General features: G+C 39.1%; 1 protein-coding gene and 2 pseudogenes across 1 annotated transcript in view; 2 read left to right on the top strand and 1 right to left on the bottom strand.

Moving 5' to 3' along the window:
- The window catches only part of LOC134910984 (proton-coupled folate transporter-like), a 668553-nt gene that overhangs the window by 140193 nt on the left and 507356 nt on the right, over positions 1-21004 (top strand). The window lies entirely within an intron of this gene.
- On the bottom strand, positions 9362-9481 carry LOC134911973 (5S ribosomal RNA; annotated as a pseudogene).
- Positions 11146-11265, top strand: LOC134911972 (5S ribosomal RNA; annotated as a pseudogene).

Here is a 21004-nt window from a genome sequence, read left to right as displayed (position 1 = left end):
GGTGCAGGTTTCATGGTACCTTTACAGGAAGCCTACAGGTCCCAGCAGACCAGCCAAGGCATGCAGGTACTTGGAGAACCACAAGTGCCAGCATGCCTGGACATAAATGATCCTGCTTCCTCCTGTAGTCCACCTATAAAAAAAAATTAAAAATAAAGACAAGACACAGAATTTAGTAAAAAATGAATATACTGCCCCTTTACCTGGGGAGCAGTGGCCTGTAACCTCTTTTGTGCGGCCACCACTTCCCAAGGACTTGCTGCATCTTCTTTGATATGCTGCCCCCTCCCCAAGGCTTGTGGAGTCTTCTTCCTCTATCTTCACCTAGGGGGTAGGCATCCTTTAAGCTCTCTTGACACCACCCAACCAGGACTTCCTTGTAGTCTTCAGGAGGTCTTCTCAGCTTCTCCTCTGCTGTCGGACAGCCTGTCCCTGCCTCACACAGGCTAATTTAAGCCATCTCAAGGGGGCGGGAGAATGACATTATGAGCCGCTATTGGCTTCCTGTGGCCATCTTGACTTTCAAAGATGGTGCTGTAAGCAAGCCAATCACAGCTCATGGTGCCATTTTTTGAAATGGGCTACATGTTCCGCTCTCAGCCAATGTATAGGCGGTTCCCACGGTAGTGGCCAATGAATGGCTGGCAGCCCTCCAAGTGCAGGAGACCTTGTGGGTATGAGAAGGGGAGGTGGAGGGTCAGTAGTAGTGGAGAGTAATGTGCGGAAAGAGGTTGCAAGGTGAGGAGTAGTGTAAAAGAGCAATGTGTGGAAAGGGAATGCAGGTTATGGGGTAGTGTAGAAGAGCAGTGTGTGCGGGGAGGAGGTAAGAGTGTGCGGGGAGGAGGTGCTGGGTGAGGGGTAGAGTAGGATGGTAGTGTGTGCGAGGAGGGGGTGCAAGGTGAGTTGCAGTGTGTGATAAATAGCCCAAGAGATATCGCACTAAATGGGCAAAGCTTTCAGGGGCTACCCATTCCACCTACTTGGGTTGCAGAATGCTGGCAAGTCTCTGGCAGGCAGGCAAGCTGGTCCTTCTGACTGGCAGGCTGGCCCAGAACTACTATCAGAGAAAGAAAGTGGAGGTAATTACTGCAATGTCTCTACACATGCCTACAGCAGCCACTTGCGACTGAGAGCTCTGCCCTCCATCTGGCCTAGTGCAGCATTGACTGGGAGCAGGTGCGGGTGCTCAAGCTATGAACTTGGCTCTGTCTACTGGGCCAAACACCAGGGCAAGACACTGATGCTGAAGTACTGTATGTGATGCTCTGCAGCAAAAACTGGCTTGTATAACAGCACAGTGGCCTGACACACACATACATACATACATACATACATACATACATACATACACATACAGCAGCCTGACACACACACACACATATGAACAGCGGCCTGGCACACATGCACAGCGGCCTGACACACACATGCACATATACACAGTGGCCTGAATACACGTACAGCAGCCTGACATACAAATATACAAAGCAGCCTGACACACAAAGGCCTGAGACACATATATGAACAGCAGCCTGACACACACACACACACACACACACAGCAACCTGATACACAGACACACCTATATACGCACAGCGGCCTGACACACACACACACATACACACAGCAGTCTGACACACACACATACAAACATATATACGCATAGTGGCCTGACACACACATATGCACAGTGCTCCAAAAATCACAATTCAGGCGCTGCATGTTTTTAAATTGTATAAATTCAGTTTGTTTTTATACTATGAGCTGCAAAAAACCAGTCCAGCTGTGTCTGTGTGCACACAGCTACTGTATTTTAATTAGTGATGATGAAGAGCCACAGATCTCCACCTCAGAAATTAAAGCAAACCAAAGAACCAAAAAATGACTGTTTTGCGCTAAAATACTAAATGGTGCATATATGAATGAAAACTCCTGTATAATATATAACCATCTGATGCACATAACGTGGGACACCATACTTAGTGCCACTGCTTGTATATACATGAGACTGCACCTTAAAACTGAAAAGCATACGAGTGTGCAAAAGTTTTCATACCATTTTAAGAAACATGTATATCATGGAACAATAAGCTGTGTGCATACAGCATATGAGTGGTAACCACAATTTGGGACAGCATCTTTAAACACAGTTGTTTCTACAATATCTATATGGATAACATTTAAAGTTAAATATCACTTTTTTATGAAAGATGTATACTTAAGATTGGATACTATCAAGAGTGTTCATAAGTATTCATACTACATGTGGTAATATATATCAGGTGTTTTCCATTGTTATAGCAATCAGGAAAAGTATTTGATGACTTGTACACATGAATTCTATATAGTAAAGGCAGAACGTTACCCAATCTCCAAGTGTTGTATGTCCAGGGAGTGATGCAGGGGAGCAACTCACACCTGCATCACTCCTTGGACATACAACACTTGGAGATTTGAGGACCTGAACCAAGCCCCCACCATTGAACCTCAGGGACCTTTGCTGGAGGTACACTATTTAAACTGAGGACATTGTTTCTTTACCATTTCACCAAGGAACTGCAATATTGCGGAGTGCCGAGCCACTTAACAATCCTTGGATACATCTGCGGTAAATATTGTTTACGTCCGACTACCAATTGGGTCCATCTGGACTTAGAAGGGGACTGTATTATAGGAACAGGTCCTATCATCTCCTCCAGTCTCAGATAAATGTGATTGGGAGTAACGCCTTATACCCTTTTCAAGGGTTTCTACAGTTATTTTATTTATATTCATATGGATGTTTTATTGAATTTTATTATTAATTAAACATGTATATATATTGACCTGCTAATCTCATCTATGACCATATAGCGCTATTTATCTATTTGCTTGTTGTTGTGCTGCATAAGGCCAGTGGTAGTGTCCTGTCTCATCAGTCATTCCAGTGATGATATACGCTGCTGCTATATGTCCACTGCTGCAGTATAATAATTATAACAACAAGCACAAGTCTCTTACAGTATTGTTGTGTTGTGCTGCATCAGACCAGTGGTAGTGTCCTGTCTCATCAGTCATTCCTGTCATTCCTGTGCCGCATATTGGGGGTCATTCTGAGTTGATCGCTCGCTGATGTTTTTCACAGCATAGCGATCAGGCTAAAAACCGGGTGCACGTGCAAAGTAATTTCACACAAAACTATGCAATTTTACACAGGGGCGAGCAACGCTTTTCAGTTGCTCTGCTGATCGGTGTGTGATTGACAGGAAGTGGGTGTTTCTGGGCGGAAACTGACCGTTTTCCGGGAGTGTGCTAAAAACTGCAGGCGTGCCAGGATAAAACGCAGGAGTGGCTGGAGAAACGGGGGAGTGGCTGGCCGAATGCAGGGCGTGTATGTGACGTCAAAGCAGGAACTAAACGGACTGAGGTGATATTGCAACCTAGGAGTAGGTCTGGAGCTACTCAGAAACTGCAGGAAAAGATTTTCGAGCAGTTCTGCTAATCTTTCGTTCGCTATTTTGCTAAGCTAAGATACATTCCCAGAGGGCAGCTGCTAAAAGCAGCGATCGATCAACTCGGAATGAGGGACATTGTCTCATATAACTCCCAAAAAATAATGGAGAACACAAATTTTGAGGATAAAATAGGGAAAGATCAAGAAGAACCACTTCCTCCTAGTGCTGAAGCTGCTGCCGCTAGCCATGACCTAGACGATGAAATGCCATCAACGTTGTCTGCCAAAGCCGATGCCCAATGTGACAGTAGAGAGCATGTAAAATCCAAAAAGCTAAAGTACAGTAAAAAGAACCAAAACAAGAAATTTAAATCATCTGAGGAGAAACGTAAACTTGCCAATATGCCATTTATAACAGAGTGGCAAGGAATGGCTACGGCCCTAGCCTATGTTCATGATTAGTGGTTCAGCTTCACATGACGATGGAAGCCCTTATAACTGAGGCCTTGACACTTATGTTGGTGTTAGATGTGCGTCCGGTATCCGCCATTAGTGCAGTGGGATTTAGACAATTGATGGAGGTATTGTGTCCCCGGTAACAAATCCCATCTACATTCCACTTCACTAGGCTGGCGATAGCGAGATTTTGCCATTTAATTCCAGTGATTTGGACGTATAATTAGAGTGATTTTGCCAATTAATTTCAGTGATTTATAATTATTAATTACAGTGATCTTGCCAATTAGCTCCAGTGATTTATAATTATTAATTACAGTGATCTTGCCATTTAATTCCAGTGATTTGGATGTATAATTACAGTGATTTTGCCAATTAATTTCAGTGATTTATAATTATTAATTACAGTGATCTTGCCAATTAATTCCAGTGATTTGGGCGTATAATTCCAGTTGGAATTGTTTGTGTTGCTTGGCTTAGTCATACAGCTACCTCATTGCACCTCTTCGACATCTTTGCATGAAGTGCTGTTTGGGGCCTAGTTTTTTAAAAGTGCTATCCTGTGTGACACTGCTGTATGAGTCCAGGGGTACTGCTGTATTAGTCCTGGGGTTCTGCCGTATAAGTCCACCAATTGCAGATTTTTTTTAAGTGACTGGAGTGTGCTGGAGATGTTGTCAGTGGACCGAACAATTGCGGCCCACTCTCGACATTCAGCCACTGCGTGACACTACTAGATGAGCCAGGTGGTTGTGTCGCTTAGCTTAGGCCTACAGCAACCTCGTGCAGCTTTTTTTCTTTTTTGCATCATGTGCTGTTAGGGGCCTTTTTTTGACGTCTGCCCTCCTGTCTTCCACTGCAGTGCCACGCCTAGATGGGCTGATTGATTGTGTCGCTTGGCTTAGTGTTAGAACTACCTCATTGCAATTCTTTTTCTTCTTTGCATGATGTGCTGTTTGGGGCCTTTTGTATATCTGCCGTCCTGTCTGACACTGCAGTGCCACTCCTAGATGGGCCAGGTGTTTGTGTTGTCCACTTGTGTCGCTTAGCTTAGTCATCCAGCAGCCTCGGTGCAACCTTTTGGCTTAAAAGCAATATTGTGAGGTGTTCAGAATAGACTGGAAATTAGTGGAAATTATTGTTATTGAGGTTAATAATACCGTAGGAGCAAAATTACCCCCAAATTTTGTGATTTTAGCTGTTTTTATCTTTTTTTCAAAAATCATCCAGATCCAAAACCAAAACACGAAAGGGTGTTTTTGGCAAAACCAAACCAAAACACGAAAGAGGAATTAGAACCAGAACCAAAATACAAGACAACAAAAAAGTGCCCACCACACATCTATACATCAAACACCATGCCCCCATCTCAGAAGTTCCTTATGGGAGAATTCCGTTTGTTCGATGCAGCCTTAATATACGACCGTGCCCTTATAAAATATATAAATATATATATATATATATATATATATATATATGTGTGTGTGTGTATATATATATATATATATATATATAAACAGTATGTGTGTGTGTATGTATATATATAATGTGTGTGTGTGTGTGTGTGTGTGTGTGTGTGACAGTAGTGAAATTGGCACCCTATGGAGTTGTAATTAATTCCCTCCTTAGTTCTTGATTATACAACAGCCCTACCAGTGAATGTCTGTACCACTATTGTGTGGTTTATGTATTTTAAGATTTGTTTTAAGTGTTTGTGTGATGTATTAAATTTTTAAACAGTATCACACTATTGGTTGCTCATTATCTCTCTTTCCGGTAAAACCTCCTGTGACCGATATTGAGAGTATACTACGTCTGAAGGATGGTATGGACCTGAGAGCCGGACGTGATTAAAGCTCTACTGACGTAGAGTGAGGCGCTGGTCGAGCGGTATTCCACGTATCTCCTTTGTATTGATTATACAATAGTATAGTGTAACATTCCGTACATTATAAAACAAACAGTAAGTTCCAACATACAAATTTTAAATAAAATTCATAAAAAATTGTGACTGTGTCCATATACATAAATGATTTCTGGTCTAGCAACCCCTATCACATAACATGGGGGTCTGGTTTTGCATAAGTGTAAAGATACTACTTTTGTGATATCCTCCTTTCAATAATGTAGATTGGATGTTACATCAGAACAAGATAGAATACCCAATGCGTTTTGTTTCACACAGAGACTTCATCAGGGGTGTATCTCATATTAGGACTATAACTTTGGATGATTGTATCATAATAAAGTGTTCTTGTACACTTTTTTGAACAGACCAAATGTTCTTGGACACTTCTTCAAACAGGCCACAAGTTAGTATACAGGTAAATACTCGTGCCTGATAATTTAAAAAAAGGATGTGTGATACTGAGGGGTTCAAATTCACAGGGAAATCTCACAGGAGAATCTCAAACACAGTAAACCATCAGGTTAAAGGTGGAGTATATCCTAGTATCACAGATCAGAAGTTCCTTATGTCCCGACCGTGCCCTTATAAAATAAATATCTATCTGTCTCTTCCTCTCTCTCTCTCTGTATATATGTGTATGTATGAATGTATGTATATATATATATATACATACATACTATTGTGGGTAAGGGGCACTCAAACACTGTAGTAAAGATATATACATTTATTGATTCCAATAAAAAAAACACTTTTTAAAAATCCATGTCCATGGCAATGGTGAAGGATAGAAGCTCATCTATCCATAATGACTCAAGCAAAAAAGAATTCACTTCAGTTCATGAAATTTTCAACATCAATGCAACATATGAATAAAGTTATTGAAATCCAAACTTATCGGTTAGCCGACCTCGGTCATCAAGTGACCGTCATAGACTCCTGCATCCTGACACAAATCACCACTGCTGCAACAGCCATCCTGCATTTGTGTCAGGATGCAGGAGTCTATGACCCCTTGAAGAAGTCTGCTGAGACAAAACGCGTTGGGCCTGTACTGACCACCCACTGTTTTCAAGCTAAGTTCTGAATTCCTATCCTTTTATATTTCTCGTTTATGGACAAATATTTAGTCTTGTTTTTAAAACCATTTTCTGAAACTGTTTTTACTCTCGTATATATATTAAAACTTATTTTTATAATTTTATAATATCTTTTGGCTTTTAATTCTAAGCATACAAAAACATTGTTTTTAGCCACACTTGTCGCCAGTACCCCTATCCCCCCATTTCTTATATATATATATATTTGCCTTTCACGGTGCCAAATACATAGGGCCCTATGTGCCCTATGTATTTGGCACTGTCTAAGGAAAGTGACAAGAAACAATGTAATATGGAACCGTGCAGCAGAAGGGATTGCGGCTACCCCACAATAAGTGCAGCGGAATGTAAGAAGAGGAATTGTTGCTTTGACTCCAGCATTCCCGGGGTTAACCAGTGTTTCTTCTCCAAGTCACAAGGAGCCCTTAACTCCATACCATGGGAGAGGAATACCATAAAGGAATATACTATATGCAAGATTTACAAGTCCTGAGGGTACTCATTTTTAAACTACCTTAGGTTGTGGTTACACCACCTTGCTTATGAAACTGACACTGGGTGAACTGCTCTTACTATTCATCACATCTGAAAAATGTTTTCTATATAAGCACACCTGTTTATATTGTCTTACAATATTACACTATTGTGGCTTTCTAAATCTCCTTACGGTCCACCCACAGAGCAACCAGGGAAGTAAGAAGATCGTGACCAGGAGAAGTTCCATTCATTATACAGGCTTGAACACACATGAGATGCGGTACGCATAATATTATTTAAGTTTCACTTGGAAACCACACAACACAGGAGACGTTGTGCCACTTTTTCACATTCAGTTTATTTGGACTTTGGAAATAGAGTCCACACAAGAGAACTTGTCTAGCAGCCCCCCAAAATTGGGGAAGTGTTTTTGAACTTGATATATTACTATATTCATTCATATCTTTATAGCAGAGCTGTTATATAGGTAGCAGCGCTGTTTGCACTACTGTGTGTGTGTGTGTATATATGTGTGTGTGTGTATATATGTGTGTGTGTGTGTGTATATATATATATATATATATATATACATATGAATATGGATAGATAGGGGTACTGGCGACCGGCTGGTGTTTTTATTTACAAAAAATATTTAGCGGACTCGAGTATCAAATATAAAGGACTGGAATAAGAAAAAAACTCCTTTTTATATAAAAGAGAAATAACAATTTATTTTATCAATAATAAAAAATATTTAACAATTGCTTTCTAAAAAATACATATAAAACCGATTCCTCTACAATTGTAAAAAATGTATTAAAACGGATTATATAGTAAAAAGCAGTTGTATAAAAAAATATTTTAAGACGTATAATGAAAAGGAATAAAAATATTTTCTAAAAAGTTAGTAGTTAGTAAAAAGCAGCTTAACTTTGGGTAGAGGGTCATACAGGAGATCCCAACGCGTTTCGTCTGTCTGACTTCATCAAGGGGTAGTGACTCAATGATCCTAGTGGGCTTAAATACCCACTGATAAGGTGCGAATGGCTATGACATCACTTCCTGTCAATTGGTAATGGGAAGGTATAAACTACATACAAATTATATTTATAACACATATAACAATGATGGAGCAGTGAAATGAAAGACATGGGGAGGCTTCCCATGTATACAGAACATAAAAACGAGTATTATAACGTTATTTGATGTTTAAAACAGAAGTTTGAGGTAAAATAGCGCACTTCCGCCACACTTCCGGTTTTTGCCAGTCTGTAGTGCGCATGCGCAGATGCCCCACTTCCGGTTTCGCGTCTCCGGAGTGCGCATGTGCAGCCGCCGCACTTCCGGTTTTCGCGTCACATTGAACGAGTGTATTCAGGGCTTCATGCCCCACTTCCGTCCTGGCAGTTCTGACGTTTTTTGTCCCCACTTCCGGTTTAGCATGTCCGGAATCACATGGTGCTCAGTCTTGCTGTGAGGGAGTTTGGGAGAGTTCCTTTTTTGAACGGCGGCCATTTTAATGAAGTCCATAGGGGCGGACATGTATTCTCCATACAAATTTCCCATTGACATGAAATAAAGGGAAATAGAAATTCATTAATATCGATGTGCTTTGGAAAACGAGTCTTAGTGCATTTCTAGCATAGAGTATGTTAACTAACCTCTCTTAACATGTAAGGCAATATATTTGGATAAATAAATCACATTTTATTAGTGATAATTTGCAGAAGGAAAAACGGACATTTAAATCTAGTTATAATGTCATATAGTGTTCAGAGGCAAAAAATGGCTATTCTTGAGTCTACTTGATTTATATCTTAGATATGATATGTGCACTTGTGAATATATCTATATGTATTAGTGCATATATCTAATCATGTGCTTTTATTATTAAATAAATAATGGTCTATGCTAAATTAGGTGCTCAATTGGTAAGAAAAACAAACGTACAAAAATGGAACACATTTAGACACATTAGTGTTTACAAACCATTTTTTACAGTACTTTAGCTTCCCAAGCGGTCACCCTCTTGGTACTGTTAAAGCCCAACACTGCTTAGCTTCCAAGATCGGACGGAATTGGGCGTGGAGCCAGTGTGGTATGACTGTATCTTATTGGCTATAAAAAACACGCTCATTCCTGTGTCAAGTATTTTTATTTTTGTGTTCATATGTACAATTAGTTAAAAATAGGTGTAGTAAAATCGTAGAATGAGTTGTGATGATAAAAAAAAAAAAAAAAAAAATGACCTTATAGGAAGGGGGCGATTTCATACCCCTCATTAAATCCTGCTGGGTGCATCGTGTTGAGCTGGTAAATCCAAAACATCTCTCTTTGGGATAGTTTATTCGCCAAGTCTCCGCCTCTTTCTCCAATTTGTACGTGTTCTATTGCTTTGAAGGATAAATCTTCTGGATTTGAGTTATGTTCCAAAAGGAAATGTCTGTAGATAAGATGGGTATCGAGCTTGTTCTTGATGCTCCTGATGTGTTCCTGGATTCTTAGTTTGAGTGTGCGCTTCGTTTTCCCCACATATTTTTTCTTACATGTGCATTCCAATAAATAGATGACTGAGCTGCTGTTGCAATTGAGAAATTCCTTAATCTTGAATTCTTTAGCCTCTCCGGAATCCGAAAAGGTTTTCCTGTTTGGGTTTAAAAATTTGCAAATGTTGCAACGTCCGCATTTGAATGCTCCCGTGCACTTCATAAATGTATGCTACCTACACTATCAAAGCAGCCACGCAAAACCATGGAAAGATAACATCCCGTTCTCCCAGTTCCATAGAATAAAAAGAAACTGTAGCAGAAAAGAGGACTGCAATGAACAGGTAGCCATCTACAGAAAACGCTTTGAGGAAAAGTCATACCCCAAATTAATCTTGGACAAAGCAACTGCAAGAACAAACGCCATAAAAAGGGAAGACCTCCTAGAATACAAAAAGAAGGAAGCTCCTAAGGAGTCAACTGCATTCATTACTACATTTAATCAACATGAGAACCATATCAAAACATCTCTCAGGGAACATTGGAAAATCTTGCGTATGGACCCTGTACTAAAGGAAATTCTGCCGGAAAAACCACAGATAGTGTTCCGTAAATCTAAAAGTCTTAAAGACCACCTCGCACCGAGCATGCTAGGCAATACCAACAAAGAAAGAACCACCCAAACATTTATGAAGTGCACGGGAGCATTCAAATGCGGACGTTGCAACATTTGCAAATTTTTAAACCCAAACAGGAAAACCTTTTCGGATTCCGGAGAGGCTAAAGAATTCAAGATTAAGGAATTTCTCAATTGCAACAGCAGCTCAGTCATCTATTTATTGGAATGCACATGTAAGAAAAAATATGTGGGGAAAACGAAGCGCACACTCAAACTAAGAATCCAGGAACACATCAGGAGCATCAAGAACAAGCTCGATACCCATCTTATCTACAGACATTTCCTTTTGGAACATAACTCAAATCCAGAAGATTTATCCTTCAAAGCAATAGAACACGTACAAATTGGAGAAAGAGGCGGAGACTTGGCGAATAAACTATCCCAAAGAGAGATGTTTTGGATTTACCAGCTCAACACGATGCACCCAGCAGGATTTAATGAGGGGTATGAAATCGCCCCCTTCCTATAAGGTCATTTTTTTTTTTTTTTTTTTTTTTTATCATCACAACTCATTCTACGATTTTACTACACCTATTTTTAACTAATTGTACATATGAACACAAAAATAAAAATACTTGACACAGGAATGAGCGTGTTTTTTATAGCCAATAAGATACAGTCATACCACACTGGCTCCACGCCCAATTCCGTCCGATCTTGGAAGCTAAGCAGTGTTGGGCTTTAACAGTACCAAGAGGGTGACCGCTTGGGAAGCTAAAGTACTGTAAAAAATGGTTTGTAAACACTAATGTGTCTAAATGTGTTCCATTTTTGTACGTTTGTTTTTCTTACCAATTGAGCACCTAATTTAGCATAGACCATTATTTATTTAATAATAAAAGCACATGATTAGATATATGCACTAATACATATAGATATATTCACAAGTGCACATATCATATCTAAGATATAAATCAAGTAGACTCAAGAATAGCCATTTTTTGCCTCTGAACACTATATGACATTATAACTAGATTTAAATGTCCGTTTTTCCTTCTGCAAATTATCACTAATAAAATGTGATTTATTTATCCAAATATATTGCCTTACATGTTAAGAGAGGTTAGTTAACATACTCTATGCTAGAAATGCACTAAGACTCGTTTTCCAAAGCACATCGATATTAATGAATTTCTATTTCCCTTTATTTCATGTCAATGGGAAATTTGTATGGAGAATACATGTCCGCCCCTATGGACTTCATTAAAATGGCCGCCGTTCAAAAAAGGAACTCTCCCAAACTCCCTCACAGCAAGACTGAGCACCATGTGATTCCGGACATGCTAAACCGGAAGTGGGGACAAAAAACGTCAGAACTGCCAGGACGGAAGTGGGGCATGAAGCCCTGAATACACTCGTTCAATGTGACGCGAAAACCGGAAGTGCGGCGGCTGCACATGCGCACTCCGGAGACGCGAAACCGGAAGTGGGGCATCTGCGCATGCGCACTACAGACTGGCAAAAACCGGAAGTGTGGCGGAAGTGCGCTATTTTACCTCAAACTTCTGTTTTAAACATCAAATAACGTTATAATACTCGTTTTTATGTTCTGTATACATGGGAAGCCTCCCCATGTCTTTCATTTCACTGCTCCATCATTGTTATATGTGTTATAAATATAATTTGTATGTAGTTTATACCTTCCCATTACCAATTGACAGGAAGTGATGTCATAGCCATTAGCACCTTATCAGTGGGTATTTAAGCCCACTAGGATCATTGAGTCACTACCCCTTGATGAAGTCAGACAGACGAAACGCGTTGGGATCTCCTGTATGACCCTCTACCCAAAGTTAAGCTGCTTTTTACTAACTACTAACTTTTTAGAAAATATTTTTATTCCTTTTCATTATACGTCTTAAAATATTTTTTTATACAACTGCTTTTTACTATATAATCCGTTTTAATACATTTTTTACAATTGTAGAGGAATCGGTTTTATATGTATTTTTTAGAAAGCAATTGTTAAATATTTTTTATTATTGATAAAATAAATTGTTATTTCTCTTTTATATAAAAAGGAGTTTTTTTCTTATTCCAGTCCTTTATATTTGATACTCGAGTCCGCTAAATATTTTTTGTAAATAAAAACACCAGCCGGTCGCCAGTACCCCTATCTATCCATATTCATTTAACTCCATACAGCATCTCACCAATGCTGTAAAATTGCTTAGAGGACGGCTGACACCCTATTACCTACAAGGGAGTGTTTTTTACATATAAATATATTCAATTTCAGGTATTGTTTTCCCTCACATGTGGCGCTGTACTCCTATTTTTTACATATATATACATATATATAAAATATAGTATATGTTTAGCAAAGTGATACCACTGACTTTAAGAAAAGCTTTGTTTATCTTAAGATCAAATTAAAAGATGTATATAACCCCACAGATAACAGTTACTGTATGTTGTATTCTTGTTTTAGATGCATGCGTTAATATTGCTGTTATTTATTTATACTGTACAATGCCTATATATTTCTCTGCAATAAAATAAGACCCTAAAATGCTAAGTATTTTGCTAATCATACCTGGTGTTGGTGAAATAAAAAGATGTGATGGTTGGTAAAATGTATTGTTTAAGGATAAATATATTTTGAACAGAGAGAGTATTGTAGATGTCAACCATTGTTCTTGAAGATGGCCACAAATGTTGACATATACACAATAATTAACTGCCTAGATTTCCAGTATGCCTGATAAAAAAATAATTTTTATTTGGTTCACTGATTATTTTGGCTCCACACATGAAGCTACTGTATGTCAGGCCACGTTCATTGAATTTGACAACTTGGCCAATTCTTAGGGATTTTGATAAGCCCCATATGTGCTTTTAGACTTTTATCAAACTGAAAAAATATATATATTCCATTTCTTAGTGTCACTCAGCTGTGAGATTTTCAATGGGAAATACATTTTTGAACAAAGTAAGATTCTTGAATCAAGTTAGAATTCATAAGTTTCCTTTTGTGATTACTGTTTTTAGGAGTCTTGAGTTACTGTAATATATTAGTCGTGCTGTATGTCTTTAGTGGTGTAGCTTACAATTATCAAAATATCAATTTAACAAAAGTATGTTAATTGCACTAAAACATATTGCCACCATTATCATAGTTTTAAACTGTAATTATAGAAAGGCTCAATATGTATTTCAAAAACAGACTTTTACGGCTGGGCGTGGTATTTACTAAATCATAGCTGTTAAGGGGTGCCATCTTTTGTAAGAGCTCAATCAAATGTGTGGGACTACACAATAGGTGTATTTATGGGGGTGACATGGCATTGAGTGCTATCCCACCCATTTGTATAGATTGCTATTATGTTAATTGCAAACAGCATAATATTGTCTAGTTATCCCCGACAATTACTACTACTGTAAGTAGGTGTAACAGTAACACCTCCCTGATTACAAACAGCGCACAGACATACAGGATGTTTGTGCATGTATGGTGCAGATAGGGAAGATTTTGTGCTCTACCACATCTAGGGAAAACATTTATTTCCTTGGTGCTGTGTGATATTGTCTTCTAATCAAAAGCCAAATAGAGGCCCCAACTTTGTAATGAGGATGTGCCCCATTATTATTGGAAGCCAGATAGGACTTCATAATTTCTCTGTAGTGCAGGGTTTTTTTTTTACCTGGTTTCACTCTCAATGTCACTGTGTATGATGAGTGGGACTCATTGTCCACTGTCTTAAGGTATATGTTGATTTGCAAACAACACTCACCATTTGTAGCATAGGTGTTAGAGTAAATATGTGTTTGTAATGTATGGCACTATATTCTTTAGAAATAATAGGGGTCAGCGCTACCACTCCTGGTGCTTATTAGTTAAAAATAATACTGTTAGAATATATATACATGGTCCACCGTGGCTGCAAGTAATCAAGTTTAAAACTCCAAACAAGCACACAAACAAGCAAATGAATAAATGATTACTTCTTTTGGTGGATCTTTCATCTAAATTGGTCTATAATCTATTGAATTTTTAATGATAGCTGAATGTCCTCAAAGATTCAGTGATAGGAATCCTGTGCTTAATTTTAAAACATTTAATTAAAAACAAAAAACAAAAAATTTGAACTTATAAGTTAGACCACAGGTTCTCAAACTCAGTCCTCAGGACCCCACACGGTGCATGTTTTGCAGGTCTCCTCACAGAATCACAAGTGAAATAATTAACTCCACCTGTGGACCTTTTAAAATGTGTCAGTGAGTAATTAATACACCTGTGCACCTGCTGGGTGACCTGCAAAACATGCACTGTGTGGGGTCCTGAGGACCGAGTTTGAGAACCACTGAGTTAGACAAAACAACAGCTTGAGATAGTGCAAGGAGAAAAAGATACACAAGTACTTGAATCTCTTCTCACAAGCATATAATACAGATTACAAATGTATTCACACTATGTTACTATTTAGCTTTTGGAATGCTTTGTAACAATGTAGCCAATCCTCTCCACTAACACCAGTAAAAGTCCTTGTCCTAAATCCTCCAAGCTTACACACAGTATTTATCACAGCAGATGCAACATGAATTAATAAGCACTGTAGCAGTTGTTAGTAAAAAGCCACATAGTTCTCAGGCATGGAGAGCCAATTAGTAAGTAGCATTCAATAGCGGCACTCGGAGCGGGGTATAGTGTAAGTCACAATACTGCCGGCGTCCTGACTATATGTATTTTGCAAGCATAGTTACCCCTCTGTGAGCCTGCGATTAGTCCAGCCACAGATGTCCTCCAGTCTCCCCGATGGTGAGACTTTCACCGCTGCGGGAGATGATATCAAAACAGTCAGGTAGTCCCCAAGTGGCGGTGGTCTCGCTCCTTGAGCCTGCAATTTTTCCAGCCGCTGGTGTTCCCTCATCTCATATAGCAACCAATATTTACCATTAAGCTGTACATGCTTATTAGAAGTCAGTTCTGGGTGTGGAATATTTTGTTGACAATCATAATATTGACATGAGAATGTCATCACAGTCCTAATATTGACATTGAGAACATCACCATTCAGCATGTCAGCATGGTTTAGAATATTAACAAAATATTCCTGGTAGTCTAGTGATGACTTACCTAGTATGGAGGGTCTGGTGGTGGTGATATGATGACTTCCAGATCATCCTGCAGTAGTTCAGTCAATATCGCTAACACTAACACTTCCTCTAGTGCCTAACCCTATCCTCCTTTCCCCTTCCATAGTCTAACCTTAACCTGAAAAAAAAGGCATTGGCTGGCATACCATTACCTAGTGATAGTGCGCTGCTGCGTAAGTGGTACGGTAGTTACATGAGAAGTCTTGGCCACAAAAAAAGCCGCCATCTGCTTGGACACACTTTGCTCACGTCTGAACTTCTGTGGCTGCATATCTCCAACTGAAGTCCACTGGGCCGACTGTTGTTTGGTCTCGGGGTCGAAAATGTAGATCCAGGTTTCATCGCTGCTGATGATATCCCAGAGTTTAAGTGACTGCCATCAACTCTTGTCAGTATGCTGCAGCACAAGGTCACCTGAGCCTTCTCCTGCATGTAAGTTAGCTGATGGGGCACCCAGGATACAGAAATTTTGCTGAGGTAAAGCTTTCTGTGGAATTTCAAGCAAATGCATCCTGATGAAATGCCTCTGCGTCTCTCAATGGTCACCCTGACATCCACCTCAACTATAGCCCACATGGCAGCAGAGTTGTACTCGGTGATGGCGGACACAGGTTGGCCGCAGCCCTCCTTGCCTTCCAGGGACCATTTCCTTAATTGAAATTGTGCAAACCACTCAGACACAGAGGTTCGGGATTGTGCTTCCTCCCCAAAAGCAGCTTGCAGTTGGTCAAAACTCTCCTGCTGTCACAGACCACTCTTTTAGTCATAGAAGATCATGGTTCTTCAGTGGCCTCTGCTGAGCACCATAATAAGGTTGTCAAGGAAGTGAACATGCTGACTACTTCAGTGTACAGTTCTGCTTATTTACGGTTCTGTGCCTTGATATGTCACAAAAACTTTGGTTGTGAACTGTAATTTCTGACTAAACAGACTGTGTCTACTCTACCTATGCACTGCACAACTGGAATCTTACTGCACACCCCTTCTAATGTAAGTTGGTGCATACAAAGGATATGCTGAATACTTGTACACTGAATCACAAGCAGTAAATACTAGATGACAAATCTAAAGTGAGCACTCAGACTTTTCCCAATATGAACCTAATCTTCTAGGTTCCTGCAGTGCACAAGCACCCACTCCTGAGTCTTTCCCTAATGCATTATGGGGGATGTAGTTTTTGTTCTGTGTAAAAAAAAACAAAAAAAACAGTGGCTGAATTGAGGCATTGGAAAGCTCTGATGCTGTGGTACTGGTATGCCAGCCCTAGCAAAGCACATAAAGCACTGAATGCAACACAGTGCAGCAATTATAGGGCCAGGATGTGTGGGCTAGGCCTGACAATGTTGGCTTATCCATTGTCTCTGATACCTCTCGAACCACATGAGGCATTTGCAGCAAGTCCAAGGAGCCCCACTTGTTATTGAAAAGATGTTTATTTCTTTTTTTTTTTTACTGATTGTATACAGTTTTTATTCACTTCCTTACGTTTTGCCTACTAACATGTTGTGGTTTTATCATCGTTAATATTAATCAGTACAGTATGCGCTGCTGTATTGCATACCAAGAAAAAACACAATTAGACGTGCTTACAAGTATAAACAAATTATTTAATAAAATTGACAATATAAATTAGTTATCGCTGCTAGTGCATATGTATAACTATGCAATCACATAAATAGTAACCGTATTATTCATATAATAAACAGACAAATAAAATGGATATAAACTATATCTAAATATCTGGACTTTAAAACTCTGTATACAACTGTGCTATTTGGTGCAGATTGTACCCTCACCAATGGAGGTGTTTGTTGGTAATAAATGGTATATTGCCAAACTGCATAAATTGAGGTTTTATTTGGTCACTGGTGACTTACGTCCAAGCACAGCCAGTAAATTTAGAAGCTTTGATAAGCACAATCTTCACTGGAAATGTAGGTTGCCCATATACTCACAACCGTCACGTAATGGAGAAGGATAATTGTGTCCTGTTGCCAGGTGTGCTGGAAGTGCATGAATACAGTAGGGGCATGGCTGTGCCCCTCATTCAGTAAGTAGCTTTGCTATGGTGCACTTTTGGCTGGGGGTCATGATCACATAATTTGGGAAGGGGGAATAATCCATAACCATCACCCTTTTTACCTCTGCCCCGATACATACAATTGTACAATGTTAGTATGCATTCTTCTAAATACAGTATACAATAAATGTATATACTCTACTTTATATGGCTGGGAACTCTCCTTTTATTATCATGAAAAGAAACTACAGTACTTTACATCTCTAATGTACGCTTTAAGCACTGTTTTTGGGAGAAACAATGATTACTAAATGTTAGTATAAGGAATTATATTAAATATTGGCTGGTGCTGGAGAACAATTATCAGAGAATATGATTTATGAACTATTGGAGCAAAAACTGTAAATTGCCAGTGAATAATATTAAAACATTTAAAATGTCAACATACAAAATGCCTTAACTCAACAGAAACAAAAATGTAATTAAGAAAATTGCACTGTGATGACAAATGTAATCTACAGGAGTATGAATGAAAAATAACTTTGACTAATTTATTTGCAATTGTAATTAGAATCATTGCATGGATTGTGACCAAAAACAGTGTTAGCTAGAATTCTATGAAGGATATTAACACACAATCCTCAAATACCAAGAAATAGAACTTGTCAACTCTAACCTCTAAACCGGAGGGTATACCAAAGGTAAGTATGATTGGCATAATGCTCCTAGCAAGTGTAATAGACTACATTAAGGTGTTGTGTGTATTAATAAAAGCATGCAGGCCAGCATTTTTCTGTACAAGCCACTGAACAATGATTTGTCTTTTAATACCTTTATATTTCATAATAATAATCATGATGTTGTTCCTTGGAATACTTGAGTAGGAAAAGAAGAGGAGAGATTGAGAGAGACTTGGGAGAGATGGTAAAGGAGAGGTAAAGAGTCATGTGTGGTAAAAGACAGGGTAGAAGGTGGGGGGAGTAGGAGGGAGATAGGAGAAATGCCAGGCGATATAGCTAGCAACCTTGTTAAAAAATACTAATGGACAAATGGGGCCCAAAAAAGAGTAGACTCCTAAAATTCTGAAAATGATTTATTTTTGGAGATTGAAAGTCAAACTGTTTGCCATCCTGAGATGGTGAAAAGCCCCCGAATCTCTTCACAAGCTGCCGTTTACATAGCAGTTTGTGCAGCAGAGGAGGGGGTCCATGTCATCAACACAACCAGGCAGGCACTAAGGTACTCCCTTCTGTAGCTGGGGAAGCTAGAGGGGAAAATTATCACTTCCCGAAAAACTGACTTCACAAAATCTCCAAGTTTTTTAGCAGTGATAATTTTAGGATGGGGCCATGATGACTAATAAAAAATATTGTGAGAGTATACAATGACAATTTAAAACTTAAAAATATCATCATTGCACAATTTTTTTTCATGATGAACATGCCCCCAGTCCTATTAAGTAGTTGTGGAATCACTGCTAGATGTCGTGCCTGGTTTGTGATAGATTTTGTGTTCAGGCACAGTGTTGGGGGAACAATTATAGTATAAAAAAAACAGAAGTTTTTAATTTATTGATAAAATTTAGCACAAAACTATAAAACAGCACATAAACATGTGTAACAATAGATTACAAGTGAGTTGTAAGGGGTGTAATACAGTACATATTGAGTATACAGTAATTAAAAAATTAACAAGATGACAACACCAAAAGACCACAAACTATTCTTTCAAATCATAAATTATGCACCATTGGCTCAATAATTGCCATTTCATTTCTACATTAAATATTATTCAGGAACATCATCCGCATTAAATAGGTATCTATTTTGCAAATATCCAGCAGTATAAATAGTTTATGGACAATAAATTCATTGGCATGCAAAGCAAATTTCATTATGGTGAGCACCAAGAGAACTCTAAAGAATAATGCTGTATTAAGTGTCAAGTCTAGCACTATTTGTTTTTTCAATCCCTCCCTGCCCTCTCAATATGTCCCCTCAATCATCCTCCAACTCCATCACGTCAGTACAAGTACAGCTCACTGCACTACTCTGTTCTCAGCTCCTTCTGGGTGGAGATAATTAGAACTTGAAGTGGAGAGAATTGATGTGCTGCTAAATCTTGGGGGCCATTGAATGACACACTCACTAACACTGATGTCTGGCATTAAGGTGTTCCTAGACCCTATGTGTGCATGACTATGATTAAAATACACAGGGTAGATGAAAGTGCAGTTGGTAAATAGTCAGATTAGAAGTGCTAGGTTACTACTTTGACTGGTGCTATAGAATGGCAGATGAGAGCACCACAGTGCACGTCACAATGAATATACAAGTCAGTTCTGCATCTGCTTTACTAATGGATCGATTTCTTTATTCAAGTCCTTACAGTGAGCTAATACAGGAAGCTATTGATAAGTATACCTAATATTTATAAGTTTATTAAACCCAGTGTACATAAATGATAACCAAACTTCCCATGCAAAAATGCTGTCAAATTTGCGTAAACCTATTGTTAGTGTACAGGACAAAAATAAGACAAAATGTAAAGTACCATGGACTAGTTACAAAATCAGTAGTTACTCCTCTTGGAACATCTCAGTTGGGCTGGGTGCACTGTCATATTTATAATAGGTGCAGTGTGTGCAGTGCACATGGGCACCCAGGGTCCATGGGTGCCCACACTGCACACATTATTTTTAATACTTACCCTTACCCGCCACACAGCAGCAGCACTGCAGAAATCACTAGGAAAATGGCTTGGTGCCATGTTCCCGGTGTTTCATGCATGTGCTATAGAATCTGGGACAGCGCTATGGTCCCCTAGGGACCCTAGTGCCCAGAAATAGAGCACTACCGGCTAGAGAGGAGGGGGCCCAGACAGAGCCTGAACTTGGGCCTCCTCCTCTAGAAATTCCCCTGGCTGAGTGTCTCACACTGTATTGTTTAAAGATACTCAGAGTATGAGGACACATCTGTGGATGAACTCTAGCTCTTGGTGGGAAAGGGACACTGCTGAATAATGGTCGACCTGGCACTGAACTCCCTTTCTACAGGTATAGGTGTCTATTTACTAAGCCATGGATGGAGATAAAGTGGACAGAGATAAGGTACCAGTCAATCAGCTCCTAACTACCATGTTATAGGCTGTGTTTGAAAAATGACAGTTAGCAGCTGATTGGCTGGTACTTTATCTCCATCTTCTTTATCCCCATCCAATGCTTAGGAAATGATACCTTAGTTATGAAAATAAAATGACAACATGAAAAGGAATTCTAATTTCATTAAATAATCTGAAAACTAGTTTTCAAAACACTTCAAATCTTAATCTATATATATAAATGTGAAGGCCCT

Source organism: Pseudophryne corroboree, chromosome 4 (genome assembly GCF_028390025.1).
Source record: "Pseudophryne corroboree isolate aPseCor3 chromosome 4, aPseCor3.hap2, whole genome shotgun sequence".
NCBI lineage: Eukaryota > Metazoa > Chordata > Amphibia > Anura > Myobatrachidae > Pseudophryne > Pseudophryne corroboree.
The sequence above is the reverse complement of the archived record's forward strand: the minus strand, read 5'-3'. Positions and strand labels throughout refer to the sequence as shown.